Source organism: Homalodisca vitripennis, chromosome 4 (genome assembly GCF_021130785.1).
Source record: "Homalodisca vitripennis isolate AUS2020 chromosome 4, UT_GWSS_2.1, whole genome shotgun sequence".
Taxonomy (NCBI): Eukaryota; Metazoa; Arthropoda; class Insecta; order Hemiptera; family Cicadellidae; genus Homalodisca; species Homalodisca vitripennis.
Genome location: NC_060210.1, coordinates 24,030,888 through 24,057,527, shown reverse-complemented (window position 1 = coordinate 24,057,527; position 26,640 = coordinate 24,030,888).

The following is a 26,640-nucleotide window of genomic DNA, read 5'->3' as shown; positions in this document are numbered from 1 at the left end:
ATAGTTTTTGTAAAAGCCCCTAAAATCCTTTTCTGTTGAAATGATTTCACTAGTTAACAAGCTCAAACTCTACTCGCACTAATTTCTTAATAATTTTATGTTTCAGATAAATTACACTATAATAAAGAAATAGTATTCATTGCTGTATACTACACTCGTTATCACAGTGAAAATAGTTGTTTTGAGCGTCAGTAAATGATAACAAACAAACAAATCCAGGTCACATTATACAAAATTTAAAATCTAGTCTACGTCGAATAGGTAGTTAAGAAATTTCAGTCCCTCAAGCTATTTTGATCCACAGAATTTGTAAAATATAATATAATACCAATACTACCAATACAAAAACTTGTTTAAATATCGAATTCGGAAAACTTTGCAGATATAATAATTTATTTTGTTTCATTTTGTCATCTGAAGAAGTCACTCTTATTTTTTTTTTTTCCGTTTATGTATTCATTTTAACGTATATTTATAAGTGCGTGGACACCGCGGTACTTTTTGACGCTTTATAAGTGTGTTTGCAAAACACACATTTTGTATTTCAGATATAAAATGTTATTTGTATTTATTCAGTATCAAGTATATAGTGAGAAAAGGCAATACAAAAATCAAACAATAACTTTAAATTGTGTCTTACTGAGTCAAATTAATCCAATTGTAAATTCTCTTGGTTCCGTCAAATGATGATTTGACGATGATCATTTAAGTAATAGACAAATTCTAATAAAGTTAGTTTTATTTTTACAGATGTTGTAATCTTTCAGAATGTATTATTAACACCAATATTGTTAATTGAGTGTCACAGTGTGTAACTTAAAGTTACAAATGTTTGTAATTGAGTGTCACAGTGTGTGTAACCTTAAAGTTACAAATGTTTGTAATTGAGTGTCACAGTGTGTGTACCTTAAAGTTACAAATGTTTGTAATTGAGTGTCACAGTGTGTGTACCTTAAAGTTACAAATGTTTGTAATTGAGTGTCACAGTGTGTGTACCTTAAAGTTACAAATTTTTGTAATTGAGTGTCACAGTGTGTGTAACTTAAAGTTACAAATGTTTGTAATTGAGTGTCACAGTGTGTGTAACTTAAAGTTACAAATGTTTGTAATTGAGTGTCACAGTGTGTGTAACTTGAAGTTACAAATGTTTGTAATTGAGTGTCACAGTGTGTGTACCTTAAAGTTACAAATGTTTGTAATTGAGTGTCACAGTGTGTGTAACTTGAAGTTACAAATGTTTGTAATTGAGTGTCACAGTGTGTGTACCTTAAAGTTACAAATGTTTGTAATTGAGTGTCACAGTGTGTGTAACTTAAAGTTACAAATGTTTGTAATTGAGTGTCACAGTGTGTGTAACTTAAAGTTACAAATGTTTGTAATTGAGTGTCACAGTGTGTGTACCTTAAAGTTACAAATGTTTGTAATTGAGTGTCACAGTGTGTGTACTTAAAAGTTACAAATGTTTGTAATTGAGTGTCACAGTGTGTGTAACTTAAAGTTACAAATGTTTGTAATTGAGTGTCACAGTGTGTGTACCTTAAAGTTACAAATGTTTGTAATTGAGTGTCACAGTGTGTGTAACTTAAAGTTACAAATGTTTGTAATTGAGTGTCACAGTGTGTGTACCTTAAAGTTACAAATGTTTGTAATTGAGTGTCACAGTGTGTGTGTAACTTGAAGTTACAAATGTTTGTAATTGGATTATTTCCAGTTTCAAATTTTTGAAGAAAATTAAACAATCCCTCATCTTCATTTCTGTTACCATATGCTCGTAACCCTTGTATAACGATAATAATCAGTTCGAATCAGGATATATTTAGACTACGTAGTGTAGAATACAAATCTATCAGACCTTTGTAATATTATTGCTAAATATACACACCCTTGTATTTATAACATAAGTTGATTCACTTCTGAAGTATAACGGTTAAACTTTAGATTTTTTCAGCTCCAATCAATGTCTTCGTTTTAAAATGACAACTCTGAAATAAATCAAATAAAATTGGAGGTTCGTTAAACCAGTTTGTAGTCAGATAATGACTAAAGAGCACCTTGATGTACATCGTGCGTTCGTCACGACTCCAATTCACTTAAGCTTCGTCAATCACTCAATCATTACTTTCATTCGCTACTTCAATAAATTAAATAAATCTCAAGATTGATCTTTTTAATCTCATTTTTCTGAACAACGGATTATATTCGTTATTATTATGTGGCGGGACAAACAACATTATATTTTGCCGTAAATATTAAAATTATAATACTAGTTCAAATTACTTCACATCATCCATAGAAAAAATATCTATTTTGAATCATTTATGTGCTTCACTGTATATATTTCCTGTATACGCTGTATTTACTCTTGAAACCCGACATCTTTTTAATGTAATTTGATAACTTACTTTATAATATTGTCCCTGTATAAAATGTAGTTTTACACATTAATAAAGATGTGAAACTTAATTGTTATATTATATCACTCACAAGCCATAGTTTATTTGTATATATTTTATGACATGTATTGTGGCTAGCAGTTATTGTGCAGTAGCTAAAATCAAGAAGATGTTTTATTCGGGAGGGACATTTTTAACTGATATAATTATTTCTAATATGCGAACCTTATTATTTTTATAATAAAATTTTAATAACTTTCTTTTCTTGGCTATTTAAATAAGTGATCGGTTACTTATTAGAAATGGTTGTTCAATAAATAATTTTCTTTCAATTTTGAATTATTCATTTCTTCTCACTGTATATGTTACGGGTTGTAGTAGTAATGCATTGTGAATTAAAGTCGTCACTCTTAATATAGAATAGCATCAATCGAACATTCATTTTATACACACCTAGAATTAAAGTTTATATTTTAAAGCCTAATCTCTTTCTTTCCGATGTTAGAATAACTAAATAAATATCGCTAACCAGATTTTAGCGAATAACTTTCCCGCTGAAATAGTTAGTTAGAGTGCATATTTAGTTATTCTTTCTATCACATTTTATATTGCTCCAGAAAATGGTTTTTTTTTATATCACAATTTTCCAACACCCCATTTTGTGATTCGATACTATTATAAATTACAAATGTAAAAATAACTCACTTAAACTTTCAAAATTTTACAAGTTATCTAGGCCTAATATAGGCATATAATTAATGGTTTCTTTATTTTAGTATACAATTGTTTTCCAGTTATTTCTTTTCAATCTTAAAAACATAAGAGCTCAAGTATTATCATCAACATTTTTTAACATTCATTCTTTAAACTTGATCTCCTTTATAGCAATTATGTAAATTACGTTAAAATGTACTAATATGTTTATAAAATGTGTTTTATACTTTTAATGTAAATGTTACATTTAATTCCCATATTGTAATATTATTTGATTGTTTTGCCTAAATTATTATAGATATCTGAGGTGAACTATTCAACATCGATTAAACCATTATCAGATTTCTCTTTTTTATTATATACATATTCCTTGAACTGACACAGAGTTTGTTTACAAGTGTACATTATGTAAGAGACTTCGGGCACCATTTTATTTCTCCCGCCATGTCTGTTTTCGTGAAATATGTTTAAATTGTCCAATTTTGAAACTATATAAGTTTTCCCTTACTTCTAAGTTAGATATAGCGAGAACAAATCAACACTAGAAGGTTGAACGCTGTACGGATATAGAAGCCAAAAAAAAAACTAAAAGTGATACTTACAAACTACTGGTATTTTGTAATTATTCATCAGCTTTAGAATTCACCTTTCTAGGAAGTGTTGGATTTAACTATTTAAATATTCCGCAAATGCTACAACTAAAGGTCGAACTGTTGTTGCGGGAAGAACGGCTAAGAAACATAAATACACAAGAACAAAGACTCACGTTATGAATGAGTCCGCGAGTCAACGAGACTGAGTCAGTCCACACATGACACTGACACTGAGTCACTGGTCCACACTTCACACACAGACGCACGCACGTACACCACGCACTGGAGACCGTACAGCTCGGGGGTAGCAAGGTGACTGCCGCTCGACCCCCATTCAGCCCCCAATCCTCCCCCCACACCCCCACACACACAGCCCCCCTTCCCACATAATCGTGAGGGGGTTGGTGCACCCTCTGCTCTTCTCTTTAACTCGTAAATAAAAACAAATAACTAGGAACACGTTTTTGGTTGTTGTGAATCACCAACATAAAGATCAGACATTTTTGGACAAATTGATATGAGTATTTTATTTATATATAGTCATAGCGTAATTGTTTATGATTTCTATTTTGGTCTACACAACAAAATCACGATTTTCTACTAGAAAGTGGCTTCCATTTCATTGGTTGATTATATAAAAATTTACGTGTATGTGTGAGCGAGTGAGTGAGAATAGAGGTGTTCAGACGGAAGCATCGCGCTAAGAAACTAATATATAAGTTTGTTTACTACAAAAATTCAGAAATAATTTACATTGCTTACTTCGGCCCGACCCTGAGAAGGAGCCTAGCACCCTGAGTATCAGAATAATCATAGGTTTGATTACGCGGTTGATTAGAATTTAAATAATATATGCAAAAATACACCTAATTAGGTAAACTAAAATAAAATCTTTTTTGATCCACGCCTATTATTGTTAATATATGTAGCGTGCGTTGTAGTCTACGCACTTTGTCTTTAATTAAACTTATTATTTTTATCTTCTATCTATTTTTATTTTGAATTCTGGTTGGGCCCTACGAACGAGATGTGCTCTTTCCTGTGGATAAACTGTCTTTGTGCGCATTTAGAAGACTTAATCAAATAAGTATATCATTCTTCACGTTAGGTCGCAGCAATAAACTATACGGCTATAGCTGAACGTGGACATACCTCGTATTCTGCTCTACTGTTATACTATTGTACGGCTATGTAGGCCTATATATTTAATAATTTTTCAAACCTTTCTCGGGTTTTAAACGTACTTTCCAAACACTCAATAACTTTATTGCATAATATTATAAAAGAAAAAGTAAATCCAGTCTCCTGTGACGATGAAATATACAATATGGGTTTGTTTCCCCACCCTAACAAGTACTGATCCCACTTAGAACCAATGATCAGACAAGGGAAGATATATGCGACTAAACTCATATAATATTTTGTTGATAACAGCAGTCCTACCAACAACATGTTATCGATACCATGTCCAGTAGAGGAGAACCATATGCAGCGAATGAGCACAAGACCTGTATATTTCTTATATATGCGACTAAACTCATATAATATTTTGTTGATAACAGCAGTCCTACCAACAACATGTTATCGATACCATGTCCAGTAGAGGAGAACCATATGCAGCGAATGAGCACAAGACCTGTATATTTCTTATATATGCGACTAAACTCATATAATATTTTGTTGATAACAGCAGTCCTACCAACAACATGTTATCGATACCATGTCCAGTAGAGGAGAACCATATGCAGCGAATGAGCACAAGACCTGTATATTTCTTATATATGCGACTAAACTCATATAATATTTTGTTGATAACAGCAGTCCTACCAACAACATGTTATCGATACCATGTCCAGTAGAGGAGAACCATATGCAGCGAATGAGCACAAGACCTGTATATTTCTTATATATGCGACTAAACTCATATAATATTTTGTTGATAACAGCAGTCCTACCAACAACATGTTATCGATACCATGTCCAGTAGAGGAGAACCATATGCAGCGAATGAGCACAAGACCTGTATATTTCTTATATATGCGACTAAACTCATATAATATTTTGTTGATAACAGCAGTCCTACCAACAACATGTTATCGATACCATGTCCAGTAGAGGAGAACCATATGCAGCGAATGAGCACAAGACCTGTATATTTCTTATATATGCGACTAAACTCATATAATATTTTGTTGATAACAGCAGTCCTACCAACAACATGTTATCGATACCATGTCCAGTAGAGGAGAACCATATGCAGCGAATGAGCACAAGACCTGTATATTTCTTATATATGCGACTAAACTCATGTATAATTTTTTGTTGATAACAGCAGTCCTACCAACAACATGTTATCGATACCATGTCCAGTAGAGGAGAACCATATGCAGCGAATGAGCACAAGACCTGTATATTTCTTATATATGCGACTAAACTCATATAATATTTTGTTGATAACAGCAGTCCTACCAACAACATGTTATCGATACCATGTCCAGTAGAGGAGAACCATATGCAGCGAATGAGCACAAGACCTGTATATTTCTTATATATGCGACTAAACTCCTATATTTTGTTGATAACAGCAGTCCTACCAACAACGTGTTATCGATACCATGTCCAGTAGAGGAGAACCATATGCAGCGAATGAGCACAAGACCTGTATATTTCTTATATATGCGACTAAACCCCTATATTTTGTTGATAACAGCAGTCCTACCAACAACGTGTTATCGATACCATGTCCAGTAGAGGAGAACCATATGCAGCGAATGAGCACAAGACCTGTATATTTCTTATATATGCGACTAAACTCATATAATATTTTGTTGATAACAGCAGTCCTACCAACAACATGTTATCGATACCATGTCCAGTAGAGGAGAACCATATGCAGCGAATGAGCACAAGACCTGTATATTTCTTATATATGCGACTAAACCCCTATATTTTGTTGATAACAGCAGTCCTACCAACAACGTGTTATCGATACCATGTCCAGTAGAGGAGGAACCATATGCAGCGAATGAGCACAAGACCTGTATATTTCTTATATATGCGACTAAACCCCTATATTTTGTTGATAACAGCAGTCCTACCAACAACGTGTTATCGATACCATGTCCAGTAGAGGAGAACCATATGCAGCGAATGAGCACAAGACCTGTATATTTCTTATATATGCGACTAAACCCCTATATTTTGTTGATAACAGCAGTCCTACCAACAACGTGTTATCGATACCATGTCCAGTAGAGGAGAACCATATGCAGCGAATGAGCACAAGACCTGTATATTTCTTATATATGCGACTAAACCCCTATATTTTGTTGATAACAGCAGTCCTACCAACAACGTGTTATCGATACCATGTCCAGTAGAGGAGGACCATATGCAGCGAATGAGCACAAGACCTGTATATTTCTTATATATGCGACTAAACCCCTATATTTTGTTGATAACAGCAGTCCTACCAACAACGTGTTATCGATACCATGTCCAGTAGAGGAGAACCATATGCAGCGAATGAGCACAAGACCTGTATATTTCTTATATATGCGACTAAACCCCTATATTTTGTTGATAACAGCAGTCCTACCAACAACATGTTATCGATACCATGTCTAGTAGAGGAGAACCATATGCAGCGAATGAGCACAAGACCTGTATATTTCTTATATATGCGACTAAACTCATATATTTTGTTGATAACAGCAGTCCTACCAACAACATGTTATCGATACCATGTCCAGTAGAGGAGAACCATATGCAGCGAATGAGCACAAGACCTGTATATTTCTTATATATGCGACTAAACTCATATAATATTTTGTTGATAACAGCAGTCCTACCAACAACGTGTTATCGATACCATGTCCAGTAGAGGAGAACCATATGCAGCGAATGAGCACAAGACCTGTATATTTCTTATATATGCGACTAAACTCATATATATTTTGTTGATAACAGCAGTCCTACCAACAACATGTTATCGATACCATGTCCAGTAGAGGAGAAACCATATGCAGCGAATGAGCACAAGACCTGTATATTTCTTATATATGCGACTAAACTCCTATATTTTTGTTGATAACAGCAGTCCTACCAACAACGTGTTATCGATACCATGTCCAGTAGAGGAGAACCATATGCAGCGAATGAGCACAAGACCTGTATATTTCTTATACAGGGTGAATTTAAGTTAGTGTCGAAAAATTTTTTGGGTGATACTACTCAGTATTATAGACCAAAATATGAAAATAAAAAATCCCTATCCCATCTATCTTTTAACTACGACCAATTTAAATATTTTGTTAAAAAATCATGTTTTGTTTCAATAAAACTCAATTTCCTCCATTATTTTTTATGTTTTTTTAATTCTGAATCCATTTTTGAAATCTACACAAAATTGTACATGGGAATAATGGAGAAAAACTGTCTTGAAAATAAGTTTGATACAAACAAATTGCTAATAAATCAAATTCTTAAGTTTTCGGCAAAAACATTAAAAAGATATTAGACCCGAGCAATTAAATGAAGTTACTTCTGAAAAGAGGCCAATACCACAAAAAACTTGCCCATTTTGTGGGCTTTAAAATAACATAATGCAACGTTACTTTTATTTTCATCTTCTACTGGTTATTAAAGAATCAGTATTGGAAAACAAGGTCTACTTAAAAAATCACTGTGCCAAATAACCAGTCAAAATTGTGTTTAATTCAATAATAAATCAAAGATAGGATAAACACATAAAGAACAGTTACAAAAAAGAATAATCATAAAAGTAAGTACTCTACAAACTGTTTTCAAATTGCCTGCCTCCGTTTCTAATGCAGGCTCTCGCACGCTTTCTCATGGCCCTAACCGTCACGTTCAAAGATAACTTGTTACGCACTATTTGGGCAGCTAACTCAATCCGGTTTCTTAAGTCATCCTCAGAGTTTACAGTGGTCGAGTAAACTTCCTATTTCATAGTCCCCCAAACAAAGAAGTCCATAGGAGATAGGTCAGGAGATCTGGCCGGCCAAGCTACAGTTCCAGCGCGACCTATCCATGTCGCGTAATTGTCCGTTAACCACTGACGCACTTCATTGCTGAAAAAATAACGCACTTCACCGTCCTGTTGGAAAACTATGTTGTCCCTCTGATTGTGGTCCAAATCAAGTCATCCAGAAGTGTGGGCAAGGTATGCTGTAAAAAGTCCAAGTAAACTCCACTATTTAAGGTTCCTTGAAAAATGTGGGGACCCACAAGTTGGTTTCCGATGAATCCTGCCCATACGTTGAGATGAAAACGTCTTTGAAAGGAACTTTCTCTTGAAGCCCTGGGATTTTGTTCGGCCCAATGGTGCAAGTTATGCGTGTTAAAAACACCAGCCCTAGTGAAGGTAGACTCATTAGTGTACAAAATGTTTCTCAAAAAATGATATTGTTCAATATCACTATTGAGCAGCCAGCGACAGAACTCTACTCTTGGACCAAAGTCATTTGGTTGTAATGCTTGAACCTTTGTAAAGTGATAGGGGTGGAAGTTATTTTCGTGTAAGATTCCTAACACTTTACTCTGAGAAACACCAACTTCTCAGGCAAGTTGTCGGCTGCTGACCTCAGGATTTTCTTGAACTAAATCTAGAACTCGTTCATCTAAGCCAACATCTCGAAGAACAGGACCTACCTCATTACGCTGCCTGTGAACTGTTCCTCTCTCCAACAAACGCTGATGTAGCCTCGTAAAAACTTTATTACTAGGAACTCTACGATCTGGGTACCGAGCGTGGTATTCTCTCTGAGCAGCCAGAGCAATGCCCGCCACAAAAACCATATACAAAATGCATCTCTGCATACTATCTCGATGTGAAATCCATGATAGCTACGACTCAAATAACTATTTTTAAGTGGATAGAGGTAAAGTCAGCTGAAAGACAAAATAAAACCTGAAAAATGGGGTAAAGTCAGCTGAAAGACAAAATAAAACCTGAAAAATGGGGTATACTTTCATACTTGTGATTGTAGAGGTAAGATAGTCAGGAGCAAAAACTGATAAGATATGACAATGCATTATGTCATTTTAAAAACGGAGGCAGGCAATTTGAAAACAGTTTGTAGAGTACTTACTTTTATGATTATTCTTTTTTGTAACTGTTCTTTGTTCTCTGTTATCTTTGATTTATTATTGAATTAAACACAATTTTGACTGGTTATTTGGCACCGTGATATTTTAAGTAGACCTTGTTTTCCAATACTGATTCTTTAATAACCAGTAGAAAATGAAAATAAAAGTAACGTTGCATTATGTTATTTTAAAGCCCACAAAATGGGCAAGTTTTTTGTGGTATTGGCCTCTCTTCAGAAGTAACTTCATTTAATTGCTCGGGTCTAATATCTTTTTAATGTTTTTGCCGAAAACTTAAGAATTTGATTTATTAGCAATTTGTTTGTATCAAACTTATTTTCAAGACAGTTTTTCTCCATTATTCCCATGTAAAATTTTATGTAGATTTCAAAAATGGATTCAGAATTAAAAAAACATAAAAAATAATGGAGGAAATTGAGTTTTATTGAAACAAAACATGATTTTTTAACAAAATATTTAAATTGGTCGTAGTTAAAAGATAGATGGGATAGGGATTTTTTATTTTCATATTTTGGTCTGTAATACTGAGTAGTATCACCCAAAATATTTTTCGACACTAACTTAAATTCACCCTGTATATGCGACTAAACTCCTATATTTTGTTGATAACAGCAGTCCTACCAACAACATGTTATCGATACCATGTCCAGTAGAGGAGAACCATATGCAGCGAATGAGCACAAGACCTGTATATTTCTTATATATGCGACTAAACTCATATAATATTTTGTTGATAACAGCAGTCCTACCAACAACATGTTATCGATACCATGTCCAGTAGAGGAGAACCATATGCAGCGAATGAGCACAAGACCTGTATATTTCTTATATATGCGACTAAACTCATATAATATTTTGTTGATAACAGCAGTCCTACCAACAACATGTTATCGATACCATGTCCAGTAGAGGAGAACCATATGCAGCGAATGAGCACAAGACCTGTATATTTCTTATATATGCGACTAAACTCATATATTTTGTTGATAACAGCAGTCCTACCAACAACATGTTATCGATACCATGTCCAGTAGAGGAGAACCATATGCAGCGAATGAGCACAAGACCTGTATATTTCTTATATATGCGACTAAACTCATATAATATTTTGTTGATAACAGCAGTCCTACCAACAACATGTTATCGATACCATGTCCAGTAGAGGAGAACCATATGCAGCGAATGAGCACAAGACCTGTATATTTCTTATAATTAATCAATCAAAAGAAACTTCTCTTAAGAACGAAATGAGTATAATCTGCTCTAGTGTTGGTGGATATAGAAATGGATAAAAATGTTAATGACAAATTTGTTCTTAGATATTTTATTTAGCTCGACCCACTTAGAACCAATGATCAGACAAGGGAAGATATTATCGGCTAATCTGAAAAAGTTATAGTTTTGTATTTTTAAACTAATACAAAATTTCATAGGAAAAAGGTAACGGATATGATATGTAATTTTGAGAATGTTCGCTCGACATGTACAACATTCGGGATTGAGCCTTGGTGGAAGAAGCATTTTTATTCACTAATCTTTATTGTAATTAGATCAAAAGACTCAGTTCATTATTAAGACATACCATAAATCAAATTATGGTTTATCTGATTTATCATGAACAAAATAAGAATTCACTTAGGCCTACTGTCAATTTCGCCAAGAGCGTGATTGGGTTTCTACATTTTATAATCCCACCCACAAAAAAAGGTAAAAGACTAAATTACTTAATTATCAACCAAATTAAAATAAATCATTATTTTAATTAAATAAAACATTTACATAGCGCAGTTGGTATTTTAACGATGTTGTGATGTATTTTCCCTTTGCATTGTGAAGGAACAGGATTTTCCGTTTCGAGATCTGCATTCTGATTTCTTCATCAGAGCTAACCTAAAATATTTATTTTATTTTTATTTCCAACGCATCAACCACTACAAAAGCGAGCATAATAATTTATAATTATAATAATAAGTTAGCGACTAAAAAAATAAATGAGGTTTATGGATAGTTGCCGTGTAATATGTGTATGAGGTACAATAAACAATAATAAATATCAACAAAAGGCAACAAGGAACAGCCGTAAATACTAATAAAAACAACAAACAGAAACAAATAAACAATATGAACAATATAAAAATGATAAATTGGATATACTAACAACAATATTAATAATTCAATAACAATAACAAAACAAAAATGCCCACTGCCAGGCAATAAGGCACAGTGAGCCTTGCTCCACTAAGACAGTTTGTATGTACCTTTAAGGTGCCATCAATACACTGCACTGGGCGGTCACGATCACACTTATGGGTATGGCCCTTTAAAGGCACCATCAAAAACCAAACACGAGCACAGGTGTGTGTGTGTAATATAACCACAATCTAGATAAAAATAGACAAATAATTATACTACATGCTTACGTCAGAACCACAACAAACAAGTTGTGTATCAACTCCATGCACACTAAGGCTGGTCGTCCACTGGGAAGCGTATTCAAGCGTCTTCACGCTCCGCGCGATACAAGCGTAAACAAGCGGCTTCGCGTGACAGATCCCACAACCATGAGTCAGGTAAAGCCGCGTCCACTGCAGGCGCCAACTCCTGCGCAGCTACAGGCGTACTCACGCTCGCGCTACACATCCCGTCTGGATGGGATCTGTCGCTCGTACACGCTAGTACGCCCAGAGTCCAGAGAGAAGCCAATCGTCCACTGTGTGTTTGATTTTGTTTTTATTTATAGATTGTTATATTTTGTGTTTAATAGTGGTTTTATTACAAAAATGGAAGACAATACCGACAAGTTTATTAACACAGTAAGATTGTTTACACCGTTGTGGGATATGAGGACAAGCGGTATCATTCAAGTGATATCCAAAGAAAGCTTTGGGCAAAAGTAGCTCAAGTAGTGGGAGAAGAAGGTACGTTTGTCGACTCTAGTATTTAGTAATATATAAATATACTGCATGCTGCATCAATTATAATAACCTTAGATTTGCCTATGTTAGGTTAAATAAAGTTAGCTAGGGTTTGGTAAACCTAGCCTACATTATTATAAGTACATTATATCAATAATGTAACAAAGACAGTATTAGTAATATTATAGAATGATAACCTAACCTAACCGCCACAGTGCGAAGTATAATAAAATTTTAAAGTTTGCTTTGTATTTTAAAATAAATTCAATTAATTGCAATATAAAAAAATATTATCGATCCAAAACGTGTCATAAATGATTTTGTATAAAATATTTTACTGTATTATAAATGCATTATTAAGATGTAATACCATGAACAAATTGTGATTGTGTACTGATTAACAACTTTTACTTCAAGCAAATTCATTTGGTAAAATAAATAATCAAATTTTTTTTATTATTTACAACTTTATTTATATAGTACAAGTAACAGTATATAAAATACTCCTAATTCACAATGTGCATTAAACTTATCACCACTTTTATACAGTTTTCCAATTCAGAAAAAAAGCCACGAACTTGTCCCTTACTGTATATGCTGCGTTAGAGCCCCTATTTTCACCCAAAGAAGTAAATCTAACAGGTCTGCTAGTAGTGTTGTCATCATTACTATACTATCTTCTTGGCCATGTGTAATACTTGTTGTTTCGCCTTCTTTGTCGATGACAATGTTATGCAACAAGCATATGCATTGAACTATGGTGTCAACAAAGTCTGGCTACACTTCAATGCCTTTCAGCAGCAGTCTCCATTTGTTGCTAATTATACCGAATGTGCATTCAATAACCTGGCGAGCTTTAGAGAGCCGCCTGTTGAACAGCCTTTTAGCCGATCCAAATTGTCTCCTGGAAACGGTCGCATGAGATAAGTTTTGAGTGGGTACGCTTCAATCGCCAAGAATAACATGGGGAACCTTTATGTTCGTTCCTGGCAATGGAGCGAATGATTGTGAGCCTAACGCTCATTTTTCAAGATTTTCTGAAAGATACGAATGAGAAAAAATTCCTCCGTCACTTTCTTTGCCATAACCGCCAACATCGACAGCAATAAACTTATAGTCAGGCCCGGCAACACCTTGCAATACAATCGAGAAATATGTGTTTATAATTTCTAAACATGCTGCCAGAATGTCGTGGGTTTCGTATACGTACATGTTTACCGTTAACACAGCCTACACAGTTTGGGAATCTCCATCTTTCCCAAAATCTTTGTTTTGATTGATTCAATCTCTTGGTCTGTTGAGGGAAAAGCCATGTGGGTAGCTTGCAATTTGTCCAAGATTGCCTTGCTTGTTTACTTAAAACAATCCTCCCAACTGTTACATCAGACATCCTATAGGTGTACCCCAATGTCTTGAAAGATGATCCTTTTGCAAAGTACCTGTAATGAAACAAACCATTATAGCACAGCAAGTAAAACAACTATGTCAGGAACCCTACGTCGGATAGTGCAAAGATTGCCAATGGTTGGAATAAGCTAAATGACGTTAATTTTATCTCAATCCATGGTTAATAGAATTTTTTTTTCAGTGGCTGAATTGAAAAAGAGGTGGAAGGGACTTCGAGATGCATTCAGAAGAGAATACAAAAAATTGCTGAAATCACTTCAAGAGGCACCTGATGAATTTGAATCCTCGTGGGCCATTTTTTGATCAAATGCTTTTCTTGCGTGACGTTATGGAAAACCTAGGCAGCTCAAGGGAACATTCCTTCTCCGGTAAAAGATACTGAAACTGAAACTCTAAGTATAGATGCTATTGAAGAAGACCTAGAATTAGAGAGCGAAAAAGACGATTCATTGATTGAAAAGTCCAACAGCAACTCTGCTGTTCATCTCAGCGAACCACAACTAGCGCCAAATGCACTTCAAAAAATGGGACCACCCCTAACAACTCCGACTAAGGGAAAACTCAAAAGATTGGATTTCGACAGAAATAACAGTGACCGAGGATCTCCAGGAAAGAGCAGCTCAAATAAAAAGAAGAGGTCAGTAGATGTCAGTGATGCGCATTTCCTAGAAATTGAGAAAGCTAAGCTCAAATTGTTTGAAACATCTGCTTCATTGAAAAATGACAGTGAACATCTGTTTCTTATAAGCCTGCTACCTTATTTGAAAAATATTCCAGCAAGCCGGGCAACTCCAAGGAACTAAGTAAGGAATAAACTTCAGCCAGGTTTTTGATCGACGAACAAGAACGCAACAGTTTTTGTCGCAATCAATTAGAAGGATCCCTTGCCTTCAACTGTGAATCAATCACCTGGACATTCATCTTGGAGTAATAGTGCGTACACAGCATACAGTTCCGATGCTACATCCGAATCGTCGTGGGATGTTCCACCAGTAAACTCTCCATTGCAAAATTTTTGTAAACAAATTTTAAGTAAATTTCTCAAAGTTCAAATGTTGCCAACCAATGTAGCTCAAATTACAATTTACAAATTATTTTTTTTAATTATTGATTTGTTTTATATACAAACCACAAAAAGGAAGTAATTACTTATTTAATACAAATTAAACTGTAACAAAGTCCTTTAAGTAATAAAATATTATAATGTGTTAAAATAGTTTAAATATTCCACTCACCTTAAAGTCACACTTTGACGTTCACTAGGTGAAATCGTCTCCCTAAAAAATTTGATACCTTGGAAACACTATGCTCTATACTGTTCAAAATGTAATTAAAAGTGTCTCTTCTCAATACTATAATAGTCAGAAAATTTTTGCGGGTTTCTCTTTCCAAATCGTTATGTAAAATGATTATACTCGCCCATTGTCTCTTCCTCTTCTGATAAATTGGACTCATCCAACAATACCTTTTCTTACTAAGCTGCCATCCGACGCCTCAAGAGGTAAGTACTGTCGAACAAGTTTAACTCCTCTACATCAATTACTAATAAGGTTACAAAACTAGATAACTAACATAACATAACAAAGACACGTCTTTCTGTAAACCCCAACTCACAGCGCATATTCGCTTTCCAGTGGACGAGGCCTACGCTCGTCGCTGCTCAGCTTGTTGTTGCTCCTTGCCTCTCGTGTACGCGCGAGCGTGAAGACGCTTGAATACGCTTCCAGTGGACGACCAGCCTTACTGTTGAAACTGAACTGAAGGATACAGGATATAATAGGTCTGCACTGACTTACCAACCACTGCAAACTGACCAGAGACCAATAGTAAAATGGCGATATTTACGGCAGAAATAAAATGGCGGAAAATCATGAAACGGGATTGGGTCTTTTTTTATTTAATTCCTAGTTTATTCTAGATGAACTTCTCTATGATACAAGTATATGTGTAGTATACAGAGAGGAATAATTTACTGTATATAAATTCTACGCATTCATGTAATAACATTTTAAACTTAGATAAGGCCATAATAACATGAACAAATATACCTTAGGTAGATTTTCACAGTTTAGTCACATTCAGCGCTAAAGCCATTTTATTATATCTGATCGAATGCCTATGTAACAGCCAACAACAAACCCAGTGCGGTTCTAAAACTCCAGGAGCAGATAGACAATTTGCGTATGTATAGAAGAAAATTTTTAAGAAAGAAATCAATCGTAAGTTTTGGCGGAGTTCGAAGAAATGGAGGGTATCATGGGTTATCCAGACTAGCATGTGATCAGGTCCGGTCAACTTACATGCCGTGAGTGTGCCTCGCTTTAATTGGCTGAGGGTTCATATTGCAGTTTTAATATCAAAATATCAGCTCTCAAAATAAATATGTATGGATGTTCTTTGATTATGTACGTTCTTTACAGTTTTTGTTGTTGAGTAACAACGGTTAACACGTTTTATTCACATTGCAATATTTATTCAGATTTAATTGAATTTATTGAAACCCGTTTCTATGATACTCACAGACACAGTTTTCATGGTTCTTTTAACTTATTACCACATTTTTGTGCGTCAATTAATGTGTTGTGTTTATGATCAATTATTAACTAAAACAATGTAACGATTGGAGACAATGTAATGTACTGGAAACTAGAACCTCCAATGTCCGGTGAGCTCGAGTTGGTGCTACTGTACAACACCAGAGTGCTTTGAGTTCAAATGCTCAAAGTACTAGGACTACTTACTTTACTAGGACTTTTAAACTTGTCTTTTCACTCTATTATTTTTTTATGCTCTATGCATGCGACCGGATGACCAAACATCTTTGAAAATATAAGCTAGTTTTTATTCTTTAACTAACACCCTTTAAGATTTTTTCTTAATACAAGAAAAAATGTTAAATGTTACGATTCTACGGTGAGTTGCAGGTAATATTCGTTGATATCTGATTAGGCCAACATTAAACCGCTGAAGACAAATATTTGATGAAACGTGTACTTACGGGAAAGATCACTGATTCGAGTGAGGTGTTTGAAATGTATAAAAAATAAATGATTCTTTAAGTGATGCTTTACAAAAATTAAGGTATTTTATACATTTCATTTCACAAGAGAAATGTGTGTATATATATATATATATATATATATATATATATATATATATATATATATGAATGTTGTTTCAATATTACGTCATCATGGTGCTCTACACAACACAGTAGGGATTGGTAAACGTACGACTGATGTTCAATCATGTACGGTTAACGCTGGCCACCAAATAACGCTATGTATAATAGTTATACCATTTCATTCATTTCACACTTCTCTCTAAGTCATAAAAAAATGCCTGTTTGTGCCGTCTAAATGTAATACATGAACAAGCTGTGGTATGGTTTTCCACAAAGTACACATAAAAACTCCTTGAATACTATAGTTTCCAATACTCATTACACGAATATCTGAGGGATGCCTTCGGGGATGGTTTTAATGACTGAATCGCCAAAACGAAATTTGTATCGGTTTCCCACCACCACTAAAACCTAAAAATAATTAGAACCACAAATACTTGCAGTGAAGGAAGCAAGATCTTTTTGCTTCACAATACTTCCATCGTAAAAATACAACTTCAAACAAAGAAATACTTGAAATTATTGCATTGTTTGAGATTGTATTTCAAACTAAAATTGTCAACGTCTTCAGATCTCAGTATCCCACGATCAATGAGACCTCAAAGCATTTCAACTACAAATTCTTGCAAATGTTACATTGCGTCTGATTGAGTTCCAAACTACAATTGTTAACGTCTTCAGATCTCAGTATCCCACGATCAATGAGACCTCAAAGCATTTCAACTACAAATTCTTGCAAATGTTACATTGCGTCTGATTGAGTTCCAAACTACAATTGTTAACGTCTTCAGATCTCAGTATCCCACGATCAATGAGACCTCAAAGCATTTCATCTACAAATTCTTGCAAATGTTACATTGCGTCTGATTGAGTTCCAAACTACAATTGTTAACGTCTTCAGATCTCAGTATCCCACGATCAATGAGACCTCAAAGCATTTCAACCACAAATTCTTGCAAATGTTACATTGCGTCTGATTGAGTTCCAAACTACAATTGTTAACGTCTTCAGATCTCAGTATCCCACGATCAATGAGACCTCAAAGCATTTCAACCACAAATTCTTGCAAATGTTACATTGCGTCTGATTGACTTCCAAACTGCAATTGTCTTCATTCCGAAAACTGCCCACCACCACTGAGACCTCCAAATCATTTGAACCACAAGTTCTTGCTATTGTTACATTGTACGACTGTGTTCAAACTAAAACTGTTAACGTTTTCAGTTTTCAGGCTTCCACCACCACTGAAACATTTTTTATTCCTTATTCATTAACCCTGAAACCTCTAGTTAATTTGATACAAAAATAATTTATCTTCATCTAATTCCATTGAAGATTAAAAGAGAAAAATGTGTGGCAATATAGAGTTGTGTTCCAGAAAACATGTCCATACAGCAACCGCTTTCGTGAGTGTAGTTTGTCCTTGACAAGAATCTTTAGTGTTAAAGTTGACTTTTCCAAAGAATTATCATTTAGGATAAGAAAAAAATATTTTTAGATGAATCTGTTTCAATAGAATGACTTATAGAAATTGAAGGAATTGGATCCAGTATATTTGGTAGTTGTTTGGAGATAGATTTTGTAGTGCAGTTTCATAGTTTTTTTATTCAACATTCACAGTTTCGATATTTGTAAGATTACGTAGCCAGGAGTGCATGTATAGGAGAGCGGTTAGGTGTGTGCGTTGGCTCAATCTGGTGTTGCATCAAAATGAATCATGGTTAGTTATAGTCAACATTCACAGTTTCGATATTTGTAAGATTACGTAGCCAGGAGTCAAGTCTAAGAGAGTGTCGGACACCGGTCGCTGCACTAAGAGGAACGTGAACTGGAACTAAACTCACATTACGTTTGGGTATAGTCAGTGGCGTAGCGAAGGGAGGGGTCCAGGGGGTCCGGACCCCCCCCCCCCCCGAAATTTTAATACATATTAAAAAATAAAGCATGGGGCAGGAAAAAAAAGGACAGTTATCATTACTCTTGTCTACAAACATTAAATTGATTGATTTCACTGATTGAAGTGACCGTTTGTTAAAAATATTATTGTCCCTTTCGTTTTAAATCATAAAGTATCAAAACGATACTTTTGGGCTCGCCTTTCGAATAGTGTAGAGTGTAATCACAGTATTTCTATAGGGCGCGGTCACGTGACGTCGCAAAGTAACCTGAACCGTAACACGGCGAACAGTTTAAATTAGCGACCACTTCGTTCGTGGGGACGTAAAGTGACTGCTTAGAATTAAGTTACGACGTTCATTATTAGGTGTCATTAAACTGTAAACGTGTATATAATTTATCGAAAAAAATCACTTTCGGTCGGATAATACACTTGAAAAACTCTACTGATTAGAACTTCAACTAATTTGGACTTCAATGATTGAGGTTAAACGTGGGGTTTTCGATTGAGTTAGGACGACGATTTTTGTTATCATTAAACAGTACACCGTAGGCCTACCTATATAATTATCGAGTAAAAAATCACTTCCGGTCGGTAAATACCGAAGAAAAGCTCTCTACAGATTCAAGTTTTGACGATTTTGGATTTCATTGGTTGAGTGGTTGAGGTAAAAGTTGTACTTAGGATTATGTTAGGACGGTGATTTTAGGTATTAATTCAACGCCGACTAATACATATATAATTATCGAGAAAAAAAAAACAATTAAATCACTTTTTAAATTAGCGACTTTTTTCCTATGGAGTCCCACAGGGATCTATACTTGGACCAGTCTTGTTCCTTGTGTACGTCAGCAGGCTGAACTCATCGCTCCTGAGAGGGAAAATGGTCCAGTATGTTGACGCTGCATTAAAGCTCCAACAAAACATGAATTAGAAATCATTTTCTTTTTAGAACTGAATTCATGTATTCAGTTTTTTTTTATTAAATCTGAGGACCAATAACTCCAAATCGAATGCACTAAATTTCTGTTTGCGGTAAAGAGAGATTGAGGATCGGCGCTGCTGTGATGGCGGACGATGTCCTCATAGAGGAAACTGATTCCACCTAGTTCCTCGGAAATGTACCTTGATCGAAGTCTGACTTGAGACAATCATATTGAAAGTACCTGCTCAAAGGTTTCTTCAGGCATTTATGCTATACGGAACCTATCAAAATTTTGCTCCCGCCGGGATGTACTAAAAATGGCCTACTTCGGCCTTGTACACCCCCATCTAACGTACGAGTTGAGGCTATGGGCAGCTGTTTCGTTCTAAATACAAATTTGAGCGAGTATTTAGAAGTCAAAAGAAAGCTGTCCGCATCATTTCAAAAATTGAAATCTCGAAATTCATGCAGAGATACCTTTAGGGAGCTGGGATTGCTAAACTTTGCCCTGTCTCTACATCCTCGATGTCGCCCTGTACTGCCGATTTAAGTGCGAGTTGGTCCGGGGCAGGGACGTTCCCATCCAATACGGGACAAGAGGCAGGGGACAACCTTCGGTTACATCCGCACAGAACAGCCGCATTCAAACGTTTGCCATTCGAGGTTGGTGTTAAGTTGATCAACAAACTCCCTGATGAAATCAAAAATTTGAATGAACCAACAAAAATTTAAAGCTCGATTGAGACACTTTTTGGTGTCGAGGGTGTTTTATTCGGTGGAAGAGTTTATGATGAGCCGCTGGGATGAAATTTAAAGTAATTCGATCATCCTCTATTTCTGGTGGTAAATTTTAGAAGAGTTTTAAACGTATGGCTGTAAGTATGTAGGAGTCTTAGGAATGAGTCTGTGGACTGTGTATGAACGGGTATGAATGGGGGCAATTTAAAATAGATATACATATTTCTAAATAATTTAATTTGACGATTGTATGCAATTTTTATAATTGTTGACACAATAAAAAGTATTATTATTACCTCCGGTCGGAATATACCTAGGAAAAGCTCTACTGATTCAGATTTTGACGATTTTGGATTTCACTGGTTGAGTAGTTGAGATAAAAGTGGTACTTAGAATTATGTTAGAACATTGATTTTAGGTATCAATTGAACGCCGACTAATACCTAAATAATTATCAAAGAAAATTTTAAAAAAATCGTTAATACACCGGAAAAACTCTACTGATAAGAAGTTCCGACTACTTTGGATTTCACTGACTGAGGTATTATTTTCATTTTCCTCTTAGTATATTCCGATCGGAAGTGATTTTTTTTTTCTCGATAATTATATACTTATTAGTCAGCTTTGAATTAATCTCTAAAATCAATGTCCTAACATAATTATAAGTACTACTTTTACCTCAACCACTCAACCAGTGAAATCCAAAATCGTCAAAACGAATCAGTAGAGAGCTTTTCTTCTTCGGTATTTACCGACCGGAAGTGATTTTCTCTCGATAAATTATATAGGTAGTCGAGTACAGTTTAATGATAACAAAAACTCGTCGTCCTAACTCAATCAAAAATACCAGTTTACTACCTCAATAACCGAAGTCCGAAGTAGTTGAAGTTCTAATCATTAGAGGTTTTCAGGTGTATTTTATTTCCGACCGAAAGTGATTTTTCCGATAATTATATGGCTCGTCTACAGTGTAATGATACAAAAAATCGTCATTATAAATCATTCATAAATACCTCAATCAATGAAATCCAAAGTGCCCAAACTTCTAATCAGTTTTTCCGGTGCATTTTCCGACCGTTAGTTTGATCTGTACCCGAGCAACGCTCGAAAATCGCCCTTCTTTTTCTAAAGGGTTTTCGGCCGTCAGTGGCCCAATATCCCCGAAGGGGTATTTCATTTTCTTCACAAAATATATTTGAGTCAATTTTATACGCTTGAGTGAAAGCTCTGTTTTGTTCTTTTTTCTTTCTTATCCAGTGAATCCAACATCACTTTGGTGCCTTCTACTCGGCCAGAATCGAACTTCGTAAAGTTTCTGTAGCTATACAAGAAAATTTGTGTGGTACTAGAGTTGCTGTGAGAGTTTAATTTGCCTATTACATCTTTCCACTTTCTATAAGGCGTAGTTACTAAAGCTCCATATTTTTGGTATTTACCTTTTACCAGTGAATTCATTGGAAAATAACACACAAAACGTCCCCCGGATCCCCCGGTTTAGGACCCCCCCCGAACGAAATTTCTGGCTACGCTACTGGGTATAGTCATGACTGCACAGGTGTCAATGATGGTTAAACTGCCTCTGCGCCAGACACCGGATATGGACTGTCTGTGAACGCTTCTTTAATTCGGCTTTTATCTTTGATTCATTATAACCAAGGCTTACTATCACAACCATTTGCTCTGTTTGCTCTCCATTTTACTGTACCATTCAGTACTTTATTCTGAAAGCTACGGCTACAGTAGCTTGCTGTTTTGCGAAGCTTATTATCAAAGTCAGAATCGTACTCAGCAATAAACTCACCCAGACTCGAGAAGGTTCCTTTGTTCGTGCTCGTGACCTGAGGTCGGGAAATCATCGATCAGAAATGCTCCAGGCCATTAACGCGAGGTTGGGTGACGTCTTGGCGCCACCCCGCGTTTCGGCGTAAAAATAAATAATCCTCAATTAAACCAAAATTACCAAAATTAAATCTCACATACCACGTGAGCACTAGAAAAGGTTTCTGTCTATAACATACTTACCTACCTATTTATGTCAAATAGTGATACATCGTGGATATAGATGTAAAGTACTATCTTACCTTCATATTTTTAATTTCAATTTTTAGTTTATTTTGTCTTATTGATACCTTTGGTGTTTTCACAAGTCGTAAAAATTCACTTTGTCAATATTACAAAAGTTAAAGTTTATATCACGTAATACAAATAGTATATAAAGGGCAGGGGATTACTAGATGCTTGCTACGTAATACAAGTAGTATATAAAAGGCAGGGGATTACTACATGCTTGCTACGTAATACAAGTAGTATATAAAGGGCAGGGAATTACTACATGCTTGCTACGTAATACAAATAGTATATAAAGGGCAGGGGATTACTACATGCTTGCTACGTAATACAAATAGTATATAAAGGGCAGGGGATTACTACATGCTTGCTTGATCTGATATTTTTGTATTATTATTTTATGTTATTTCGTTTTTCCGTTACCTGTTTTCGTCTGAAGTGTAATTTAAAACGTTTAATTTGTAATATATTTCAATAGTAAAGAAACTGAATTTGATACGGTAATGTAAAGAATTATGTATGTCGCTAATTTATTACACTCGTTATAATAAGGAAATTACCTAAATATAAGTTATACTATCTCAGCTTTGAACTATTGTTACCAAAACGTTTTTAAATCTAGATAGATAATATAACCTTATGGATAATGTGCCTAATCCCTTGCTTACAGTTATTTTAGAGCCTGGATTTCAAAAATATATTTCTACACAGGTTCATCTAGAACTGAGGATTTTTCAAGGAATTAATCTATTCCCTCAAATGTGGTAATATACATTTATAATAATATTAATATATAATTTATAGCAATACGGAGCTGTCTTAATTTTAAATAATCTTATAAGCCACATGTCTAGTTACATTAGGGAGCTTGCTAAGCTGCAGAAAGTGTAATTGCCAATTGCCATGGTTACACTCAAGTATCAACTGCCAAGCTGGTCACCCTGCTACCGTAGCCAACTTTGACTTTAATTATTGTAAGCCAAATGTCTAGACAGATTAGGGAGCTTGCTAAGTTGCAGAAAGTTTAATTGTCAATTGCCTTGGTTACTCTCAAGTATCAACTGCCAAGCTGGTCACCCTGCTACCGTAGCCAACTTTGACTTTAATTATTGTAAGCCAAATGTCTAGACAGATTAGGGAGCTTGCTAAGTTGCAGAAAGTTTAATTGTCAATTGCCTTGGTTACTCTCAAGTATCAACTGCCAAGCTGGTCACCCTGCTACCGTAGCCAGCTTTGACTTTTATTATTATAAGCCACATGTCTAGTCACATTAGGGAGCTTACTAAGCTGCATAATGTGTAATTGCCAATTGCCTTGGTTACTCTCAAGTAACAACTACCCAGCTGGTCACCCTGCTACCGTAGCCAGCTTTAACTTTTATTATTATAAGCCACAAGTCTAGTCACATTAGGGAGCTTACTAAGCTGCATAATGTGTAATTGCCAACTTGCCATGGTTACACTCAAATAACAACTGCCCAGCTGGTCACCCTGCTACCGTAGCCAACTTTGACTTTAATTATTGTAAGCCAAATGTCTAGACAGATTAGGGAGCTTGCTAAGTTGCAGAAAGTTTAATTGTCAATTGCCTTGGTTACTCTCAAGTATCAACTGCCAAGCTGGTCACCCTGCTACCGTAGCCAGCTTTGACTTTTATTATTATAAGCCACATGTCTAGTCACATTAGGGAGCTTACTAAGCTGCATAATGTGTAATTGCCAATTGCCTTGGTTACTCTCAAGTAACAACTGCCCAGCTGGTCACCCTGCTACCGTAGCCAGCTTTGAACTTTTATTATTATAAGCCACATGTCTAGTCACATTAGGGAGCTTACTAAGCTGCATAATGTGTAATTGCCAATTGCCTTGGTTACTCTCAAGTAACAACTACCCAGCTGGTCACCCTGCTACCGTAGCCAGCTTTGACTTTTATTATTATAAGCCACATGTCTAGTCACATTAGGGAGCTTACTAAGCTGCATAATGTGTAATTGCCAATTGCCATGGTTACACTCAAGTAACAACTGCCCAGCTGGTCATCCTGGTACCGTTGCCAGATTTGACTTTTATTATTGTAAGCCACATTATGTCTAGACATATTTGGGAGCTTGCTAAGATGCAGAAAGTGTAATTGCCAATTGCCATGGTTACTTTCAAGTATCAACTGCCCAGCTGGTCACCCTGCTACCGTAGCCAGCTTTGACTTTTATTATTGTAAGCCACATTATGTCTAGACATATTTGGGAGCTTGCTAAGTTGCAGAAAGTTTAATTGTCAATTGCCTTGGTTACTCTCAAGTATCAACTGCCCAGCTGGTCACCCTGCTACCGTAGCCAGCTTTGACTTTTATTATTATAAGCCACATGTCTAGTCACATTAGGGAGCTTACTAAGCTGCATAATGTGTAATTGCCAATTGCCTTGGTTACTCTCAAGTAACAACTACCCAGCTGGTCACCCTGCTACCGTAGCCAGCTTTGACTTTTATTATTATAAGCCACATGTCTAGTCACATTAGGGAGCTTACTAAGCTGCATAATGTGTAATTGCCAATTGCCATGGTTACACTCAAGTAACAACTGCCCAGCTGGTCATCCTGGTACCGTTGCCAGCTTTGACTTTTATTATTGTAAGCCACATTATGTCTAGACATATTTGGGAGCTTGCTAAGTTGCAGAAAGTTTAATTGTCAATTGCCTTGGTTACTCTCAAGTATCAACTGCCCAGCTGGTCACCCTGCTACCGTAACCAGCTTTGACTTTTATTATTGTAAGCCACATTATGTCTAGACATATTTGGGAGCTTGCTAAGTTGCAGAAAGTTTAATTGTCAATTGCCTTGGTTACTCTCAAGTATCAACTGCCAAGCTGGTCACCCTGCTACCGTAGCCAGCTTTGACTTTTATTATTATAAGCCACATGTCTAGTCACATTAGGGAGCTTACTAAGCTGCATAATGTGTAATTGCCAATTGCCTTGGTTACTCTCAAGTAACAACTACCCAGCTGGTCACCCTGCTACCGTAGCCAGCTTTAACTTTTATTATTATAAGCCACAAGTCTAGTCACATTAGGGAGCTTACTAAGCTGCATAATGTGTAATTGCCAACTGCCATGGTTACACTCAAGTATCAACTGCCCAGCTGGTCACCCTGGTACCGTAGCCAGCTTTGACTTTTATTATTGTAAGCCACATTATGTCTAGACACATTTGGGAGCTTGCTAAGATGCAGAAAGTGTAATTGCCAATTGCCTTGGTTACTTTCAAGTATCAACTGCCCAGCTGGTCACCCTGCTACCGTAGCCAGCTTTGACTTTTATTATTGTAAGCCACATTATGTCTAGACATATTTGGGAGCTTGCTAAGTTGCAGAAAGTTTAATTGTCAATTGCCTTGGTTACTCTCAAGTATCAACTGCCCAGCTGGTCACCCTGCTACCGTAGCCAGCTTTGACTTTTATTATTGTAAGCCACATTATGTCTAGACATATTTGGGAGCTTGCTAAGTTGCAGAAAGTGTAATTGCCAATTGCCTTGGTTACTCTCAAGTATCAACTGCCAAGCTGGTCACCCTGCTACCGTAGCCAGCTTTGACTTTTATTATTATAAGCCACATGTCTAGTCACATTAGGGAGCTTACTAAGCTGCATAATGTGTAATTGCCAATTGCCTTGGTTACTCTCAAGTAACAACTACCCAGCTGGTCACCCTGCTACCGTAGCCAGCTTTAACTTTTATTA